This window comes from Bison bison, unplaced genomic scaffold (assembly GCF_000754665.1).
Source record: "Bison bison bison isolate TAMUID 2011002044 unplaced genomic scaffold, Bison_UMD1.0 scf7180017864330, whole genome shotgun sequence".
NCBI classification, from domain to species: Eukaryota; Metazoa; Chordata; class Mammalia; order Artiodactyla; family Bovidae; genus Bison; species Bison bison.
The window spans coordinates 14,481,630-14,491,215 of record NW_011494902.1 but is presented as its reverse complement, the minus strand read 5'-3'; positions in this window follow the sequence as shown (position 1 = coordinate 14,491,215).

The following is a 9,586-nucleotide window of genomic DNA, read 5'->3' as shown; positions in this document are numbered from 1 at the left end:
CTATGCCAGGCCTTTGACTGTGTGGATCACAATCAACTGTGGAAAATTCTGAAAGAGATGGGAATACCAGACCACCTGACCTGCCTCTTGAGAAACCTGTATGCAGGTCAGAAAGCAACAGTTAGAACTGGACATGGAACAACAGACTGGTTCCAAATAGGAAAAGGAGTATGGCAAGGCTGCATATGGTCACCCTGCTTATTTAACTTATAAACAGAGTACATCATGAGAAACGCTGGGCTGGAAGAAGCACAAGATGGAGTCAAGATTGCCAGGAGAAATATCAATAACCTCAGATATGTAGGTGACACCACCCTTATGGCAGAAAGTGAAGAAGAACTAAAAAGCCTCTTGATGAAAGTGAAAGAGGAGAGTGGAAAACGTTGGCTTAAAGCTCAGCATTCAGAAAACTAAGATCATGGCATCTGGTCCCATTGTTTCATGGGAAATATATCGGGAAACAGTGGAACCAATGTCAGACTTTATTTTGGGGGGCTCCAAAATCACTGCAGATGGTGACTGCAGCCATGAAATTAAAAGACTCTTACTCCTTGGAAGGAAAGTTATAACCAACCTAGATAGCATATTCAAAAGCAGAGACATTACTTTGCCAACAAAGGTCCATCTAGTTAAGGCCATGGTTTTTCCAGTGGTCATGTACGGATGTGAGAGTTGGACTGTGAAGAAAGCTGAGCACAGAAGAATTGATGCTTTAGAACTTTGATGTTGGAGAAGACTCTTGAGAGTCCCTTGGACTACAAGGAGATCCAACCAGTCCATCCTAAAGCAGATCAGTCCTGGGTTTTCATTGGAAGGACTGATGCTGAGGCTGAAACTCCAGTACTTTGGCCACCTCATGAGAAGAGTTGACTCATTGGAAAAGATTCTGATGCTGGGAGGGATTGGAGGCACGAGAAGAAGGGGATGACAGAGGATAAGATGGCTGGATAGCATCACTGACTCGATGGACATGAGTTTGAGTGAACTCTGGGAGTTGGTGATGGACAGGGAGGCCTTGCGTGCTGCAATTCATGGGGTCACAAAGAGTCGGACATGACTGAGCGACTGAACTGATTTTAAATATTACAGACTTTATTTTCTTGGATTCCAAAATTGCTGCCGATGGTGACTGCAGCCCTGTAATTAAAAGACACTTGCTCCTTGGAAGAAAAGCTGTGAACAACATAGACCACATGTTAAAACGCAGAGACATTACTTTGCTAACAAATGTCTGTCTAGTCAAAGCTATGGTTTTCCCAGTAGTCATGCATGCATGTGAGAGTTGAACCATAAAGCTGAGCAAAGAAGAATTGATGTTTTTGAAAAATTGATGTTGGAGAAGACTCTTGAGAGTCCCTTGGACTGCAAGGAAATCCAAACAGTCAATCCTAAAGTAAATCAGTCCTGAATATTCATTTGAAGGACTGATACTGAAGCTGAAACTCCAATAATTTGGCCATCTGATGCGAAGAACTGACTCACTGGAAAAGACCCTGATGCTGAGAAAGATTGAAGGCAGGAGGAGAAGGGGACAACAGAGGATGAGATGGTTGGATGACATTACCAACTTGATGGACATGAGTTTGAGCAAGCACCAGGAGTTGGTGATGGAAAGTGAAGCCTGGAGTGCCGCAGTCTGTGGGGTTGCCAAGTGTCAGACATGACTGAGTGACTGAACTGAACTTAAATATAGTAGTTACACTAATCAAAAGCATTGGTTCTCCCATCTTAACATGAATCAGAACCACCTGGAAACCTTTTTAAAACACAGATAATTAGACCTCAACCCCAGAATTTCTGATTTAGTAGGTCTGGTAAGAGATCCTAGAAACTTCATGTTTTCTTTCAAGTTCCCAGGTGGTGCTGATTCTGTTGGTTGGGGACCACACTTCAAAAACCACTGATCACAGACTCTAGGTTCATCCACATCACTACAAATGACCCAGTTTCATTCCTTTTTATGGCTGAGTAATATTCCATTGTATATAGATACTATATCTTTCTTATCCATTCATCTGTTGATGAGCATTTAGGTTGCCTGTGTGTCCTATCTATTGTAAATTGTGCTGCAATAAACACTGAGGTACATGTGTCTTTTTGAATGATGATTTTCTCAAGGTATATGCCCAGTAGTGGAATTGTTGGGTCAAATGGTAGTCCTATTTTTAATTTTTTAAGCAACCTCCATACTGTTCTCCATACTGATTGTATCAATTTATATTCCCACCAACCATATAAGAGGGTTCCATTTTCTCCACATTCTCTCCAGCAATTATTGTTTACAGATTTTTAATGAATCTAGAGTATGTCATACAGAGTGAAGTAAGTCAGAAAGAGAAAGACAAATATCATATATTAATGTATATATATGGAATGGGCTTCCCTCGTATCTCAGTTGGTACAGAGTCTGCCTGCAATGCAGGAGACCTGGGTTCGATTCCTGGGTCGGGAAGATCCCCTGGAGCAGGAAATAGCAATCCACTCCAGTATCCTTGCCTGGAGAATCCCATGGACAGAGGAGCCTGGCAGGCTACAGTCTATGAGGTTACAAGAGTCGGGCATGACTGAGTGATGCGCGCACGCACACACACACACACACACACATGTATGGGATTCAGAAAAATTACTGATGAACCTATTTGCAGGGCAGGGATAGAGATGCAGACATAAGAGAATGGACTTGTGGGCACAGCAGCAGGGGAAGGAGAGGGTGGGACAAATTGAGAGAGCAGCACTGACATTATACACTACAGTGGGTAAAATAGGCAGCTAGTGGGAAGCTGCTGTATAGCACAGGGAGCTCAGCTCCTTGGTGTTCTGTAATGACCTGGAGGAATGAGGTTTGGGAGGGCGACTTTAGAGGCAGGAGATTTATGCATACTCATTGCTGATTCACTTCATTGTACAGCTAACACAACGTTGTAAAGCAATTATACTCTAAGTAGAAAAATGAACCATTGATCAAAGAAGTGTGCTATTTTCTGCAGGCACAAGGAGAAGTGAAAGATCTAGGAATAAAAAGACCATATTTATTTTAAAATGTTTGTTTTCCTTCTGATAATATGACCATGTTATACACCTAATTACAAAAAACAAATTATATTAAAACTAAAAGTGAATAAACTTGGAATTACTTAAATTATATATGTTCTATTATATGACAGAAACAAGGATAAGATTTGGCTTTACAGTTACAGTACTATAGGTAATGTATATTAAGTGTAAAATTATTAAATTAGATTCAACATTTTTATTAATAATAAAAGTATTATTAAAATTATATTCAAAGAGATAATCTTTACTTCTTTCTGACAACAGCCTTTCAAGTTATGTGTAATCATTCACATTCTACAAATGAAGAAAAAGTTCAGAGAAGTTGAGTAAGTTTGCCCAAAGCCAAACAGCTCCTAAGTGGTGGTTCACATTGGCACCAGAGCAAGCTGTTTTCATCCTATTTTCTGTCTTCTATTCTATTTCTCCAATGTCTGACGTTTCTGTTTTATGATGTCCCCAAGACTAGAGTGTAAAACAGAGTATTAAGCAGGCCATCATCAAGGGAGTAAAGTGTGAATAGGTATTACAGTACCTGGGTTCTAGACTCATCTTTCCACTAATAAACTGAAGAAACTCAGGCAAGTGTGTTAACCTCTATGTGCTTCAGATTTATCATCTATAACTGAAAATAATAAATCTGCTTTATCCCATTCATAAGACTGTGTGAAAATGAAATTTCATAATGTAGTTATAATTTAATCTATTTATTCATACCACTCTTACACATAAAAGATCTAAAGAGGTCTTGTTATATAGAAAATAGCTTAGAAATGTTTAAATATATTAGAGATTTAAGGTCTGATGATTAGCCAGAGTAAGATTATAACTTGTATTAATTTAGTTTAGCTGTCTCTGAATGGAATAGAAAGATTAATCAATATTTAAGGTGCTTAGAGAAAATTATAAAATAAACAAAGAATACGGGATGACCTAGTGAGGATTATAATCTACTTGCTTAAACTGTTAAGCATAGGGAAAAAAATTCTACAAGTGGTTCCATACTCTGAAATAAGTACACGATTCTGGAATGAGGAGAGAACATTGGTGGTGCAGCTGTTTCCCCAAAGGGGGGAAATATTTGAATCAACCTTTCTCCTACCGACTTCCCTTCTTTCTTCCCTTCAAGTGCTTTCCAAAAAGTTTTGAAATATCTGTCTTTTGAATTTCATATTTGTTCAGTATTCTCATGTAATTTATTTTGCATCTACTAACATGCTATTCTAAATGGAATTTAAATTTGAAGTATTTTTTAAATGACCTTAACAACATTGACTTGCTAAGGAGTACCCTAATGTACTATTTTTAGAAGCCCAGCCCTTGTCTAGTTATGTTCACTTCCATTTAACTTAAGTGAACCACAGATTATTGAAACCAGAGCTACCTTAAGACAACACAGAGTTCCTAGCCCCCCATGTCACAGATGAGGAGGAAAGAAACCTAGACAATTGGTTAAAAGGACATGGCTAGTTAGCAACAAAACTTATACTAGAACCAAGGGACCCATCACTCCCATAACAGCTTTCTCTTCACCATATCATGCTACTCACTCTAGAGTTTCCACCTTTACCTAGGAAGTTAAGGAACAAATTATAGGGCCTCCCTGAGGCAGAAAGTCCAGGGAAAAGTGCACAAATTAAAAAAAAAAAAATTTAGATGTGACTAGACAATATGAATTGGAGTCTTAGAATCTAAGATTTTATTTAGCACTGACATGAATCATGTAACTTTACTTCAATGAGCCCCAACTTATTACTTTATGAATTGAGGACCAAAAGAATCTACATTAGAGGATTAATTGTGTGATAGAACAGGGTCAACTCTGATCAGAATGTATTAGGTAAAAAATAAATATATCTTCTCTCTGTTCCTCATTTTTCACACTGTTTGATCTTTCTGCAGGTAAAGATCATTTCAGGGATCATTACTTCTCTCCCTTGTATCTGTAGGATTAAATTCATCAGTCTTCCCCTCTCCTCTCTGACTGCTCCATTTTCGCCTCTTATACTGGTCCCCTTCCGTCCTTACCCTTTCACCGTGAGTGAACTCAAGACACCCTGCCCTTTTCCCCTCTGCATCTTCTTTTACAAACTTCTTTTCAGGGCATCCACAGAGTGGATATAGCTTATAATGAAAAGGTGATACCAGCAGTTTGTACTTCCCCTTGTAGTTTGAGGCCCCTCCCAACAGTGTTCTCAACATTTCTGTAACCATTATTCAGGCATTTGGAAAACTAATAATGGCATATTCCCAACCTGGCTAATAAATGCCTCAATAGTGTAAATATTAAATTTCAAAGTTTTTTTCAACTCTTGCTTCATGCATTATATATTTAGCTTTTACACTTGTTGCCACAGCAACATGTATGACACTTGTCTGAGTTCCACTTTGACCTTTCACCAGTGTTGAAATATTAAGTTTGAAAGAACAAGTAGAAATAAAAGATATTCTTTAAAAAGCCAGAGAATCATTCAATTGAAAATATCTCCATTATTTTGCAACTCTGAGACATCGCCAATATCGTTGCAAGATTTGGCTTGTGTACACCTGGAAAATATGAGGCTTGAATATTTCATGTTGACACTCCAGCCTCACTTCCCTTGGGGTTTGGGGGGGACGCTAAACTACACGTGTTAAACCTCTTGCTAAACTATAATTCAGCTTATGCCACAGGGGCTTCTTGGTGGCCTCTGTCTTTCAATATCCACCCCCTACTTTTTCATCCAATATGAATTTATTAGCCATTCCTATATTGGAACAAAGCACTGTTCAGTGTCAGCATTAGCCCCAGGTAAAGAAGGCAGATATTTATAGGGTATGATTTTTAAAAGTCCAAAAACGTCCTACAAAAATACTTTTTCTAACAGCCTTATTGAAATTCCCATATTAGTCACTTCCTTGGAATGAAGCAGTGAGAAAAAAAAATTTATCTGATAAAATATACAAGCTATCTTAAGTCATGGCACATAAAGCTCCTTTCACTTACTGATCAAACTAGATAATCAGTCACTTAAAAAGACTAAAGGGAGGAAAACTGATAGGAAAGTGGAGGAGAAACAAGGCTTGGAGTGTGTCCAAGCTTGGAAAGGCAGCACGATCTGAACAGATAAAGAAAATGATAGAAAAAAGATATCTTTAGAGACACCCCTCATTCCTTAAAATGATGGCTTAGGACCAACCCCAGTGCTAGTTGTCCATATTTCCATCTGTCCATCCATCTGACAGTGTTCAGTGACTTTGCATAGGGCACTGTGTTGCTACACTAAGGACACAACCATGAAAAGAACTCAAGTTTACAAAGGAACAAAGGCATATAAATGAAATTTACAAGTCAGAATCTTAGGTGCCCTAATAGATTTAGGCTTGCGGTGCTAAGAACTGAAATGCACCACCTTCTGACAGACTCAGTTCTATAAATGTATTATTTAATAATTTCAACAATGCTGTAAAATAGATGCTATTATAAAGGCCATTTCACAGATGAGAAAATGGTGATAGACCTTAAGTAACTTGCCCAGAGTCTCACAGATAAAAACAAGATTAGGATTTGAGCCTAGGTTATCTAGCTCCAAAATCCATATTCTTAACACTCTGTTGCATAGCTCTCAAGAGCCTATAGGAGTTAGAGCCAAACTAAAATAAAACCCTGCAGAACTAAATATGAGAAATATTGCACAGATCCTAATGGTTATCGCTATAGGAATTCTCAGCTAGTCACAAAAGAAACATAGGGTTATTATAGCCATCACTTCATTCTCTAGAGCCTTCGTATAATCAACACAACTGGCTGCAAGCTTTAACACCAAAGCTATTCATTGATGAACTGTATCCTCAAGGATTAAAAAGGGTTAGTAGGACACCTTTGAATTTATTATAATTTGCCCATTTTCATTGTGAATAGAGGCAAGCTGGGGCATTTCTCAAGCTCATAAAGGAACTAGATGATGAAAAAAAAAGTATAGGGAGGCAAGTGAAGATTTGTGAGCAACACAAATTTTCTCAGAGCATAGGGAGGAGACCTAGGAAACTGTAGCATCTAATTTGATACACTTATAAGCCACAAACATGTCTGAATGACCAGGAGCCAGCTACCGCGGCAAAATAACCAAGATAGGTCTGGAGTCAGCAGGGAAGCGCTGGGAAGAAGGCCAGGCCAATAATGAAAGGGGGCATAAAGGTACACATTAAACTCTCCAGAGAGAAAAAAATAAGCAAAATTTCCAAGACATCCCCAACAAAAAGTTGAAGTATTAACACTTCTGCTAAAGTAGCAAAAATGGTAAATTTGCTGGTTTCACTAAAGCACATTATATTGCCTTTTTTTTTTTTTTTTTTTTCTTTCTTGACATGGGGATGTGGGAAAGCTTCAGTGAGTAATAGTAAGTGAGGATGTAAGAGACTTTTCCAAAGTGGTACCGTGAACCGATGACTTGGGAGTTTGAATGGAGCCATTTATATTTCTGGCATTGAGAACTCAGCATATTTGGGGCTGGCATCCAATGACTGAGTCCAGTGCGCTGAGAGACTTGGGATTCCAGATGGGAGAGAAGCTGTCTTATTTCAATGAGTAAAGCTGCCATCAGAACCCAGGGAGTTTGATTGAAATTTCAGACATCTGATTTTGTCAGAGTTCGGATCCCTCTCCTTTGAAATGCCCTGCCTTAATAACCACTTTAACCCATTGCCAATCTTTCTGCGAACATGTCTTCCTATGATTGGGAAAATTAATGAACAGGCCCTAGCTAATATAATTAAACCCAAACACTCCTGATTTCAGTATTAAGAAAAAGCCACTGCCCTGATTTTCTCTTGACAACATAAAAGTCTGGCCATCCCCGAACTGTTTAATTATTGAAATGAACTGTAACAGTACACCGGATAGGGCCAGAGGTCGCTGAACAGTGCTGCAAGTCAGAAGGCAGGCAGGGCTGACAGAGGGCCTGCCAGCGCCTTGGGCTGCAGCTCCAGACCCACACAGCTTTTCTCAGGCAGCCAGCTTCTGATAGGTAGCCTGATAGCGGGACTAATTTGCTTCTATTCCAAAGGCCCAACGGTGCTTGCTTGTTTTAACACAAGCCAAAATATGCTCTGGTGACCACCACGACATTGCAATTCCCATGCCCTACCACATTCCTCTTTCAGATCCCAGGCGTTTTTGTTTTGTTTTTTTTTTTTTTGTCTCCCTACGTGCTGTCCAGGATGTAGACAAAATGAATTCCAACTGATCTATCTGGGGGTGGATTATTTTTTAGAAACAAATGGCAAATTAAGAGAGGGAAAAATATCCTGCTCTCACTTTTCTGTTTGGTGGGGGTGTATATGTTTATTTTCTCAGAGAGACTTTCTGGTAGTGACAGCAGAACTCAGTTCTATGAGTTCTGTTCTCCCACCCACCACCTGATTTCAAAATGCTAAATATTAGCCCTCTATTTTGCTTAACTTCTATGCCTCTTACATCTAATAGAACCCATATCTTTCTTTAAACAATAATGTCCAATTTTCTGTGATTTTTAGAATAATTCCATCTTCTGGAAAGGACTTTTTTCTCTACTATGTCTTTAATAATATTTAGGCTATTACCAAAGATGGTTAGGAGAGAAAAGTTGGAAAATGTTACTAGAAATATTAATACTAGATAAATTAGAGTAAAAGTGAGGTTTTAAAATGTTATTATTTAATATTCAGTATTATTAATAATCAAGAAAAGTTAGAAAAATAAGTATATTTAATGGTTTGATAAAAAGAAAATTTCTAAATTTTATGTGAGCCATGTGGCTCAGATGGTAAAGAATCTGCAGTGTGGGAGACACAGTTTTGATCCCTGGGTTGGGAAGATTCCTTGGAGAAGGGAATGGCAACCCACTCCAGTATTCTTGCCTGGAGAATTCCATTTTATGTGCTCTGAATTATGAAGACAACATTTTTAGAAAAAAAAACTCTCAGAAGTAATGGAGTCTTCAGTAGAATCAGACACTAACTTATGTTCAATCTTCTTCATAACACCAGTATCTTAGATTCTACCCTTCACTCAACATCTATTAAAAATGGACCCATGATTTCTTTTATCTCACTAAAACTTGCTCTGAGGCTATGTAATGCTAAAACCTAAAACTCTAAAGGGATGGTAATCTAATATGAATATATGTCCTCCTTTTGAGACCAGCAAAGGTAATGGGAGGATTAGATATTGCCACACATATATACCATTTTTATGCAAACTGAACACCTTTCAGAGTGAAAATGGAACAACTGATTGAACTGGGACAAGAGGCCTAAGCCAGAACTATTCCAGGTAAAACGAGACACATTATGTATTTATCTAAATGCTTGATAGTAAAGAAATTCATGTTTAGACATATGGCACCCCACTCCAGTACTCTTGCCTGGAAAATCCCATGAATGTAGGAGCCTGGAAGGCTGCAGTCCATGGGGTTGCTGAGGGTCGGACACGACTGAGCGACTTCCCTTTCACTTTTCCCTTTCATGCATTGGAGAAGGAAATGGCAACCCACTCCAGTGTTCTTGCCTGGAGCTG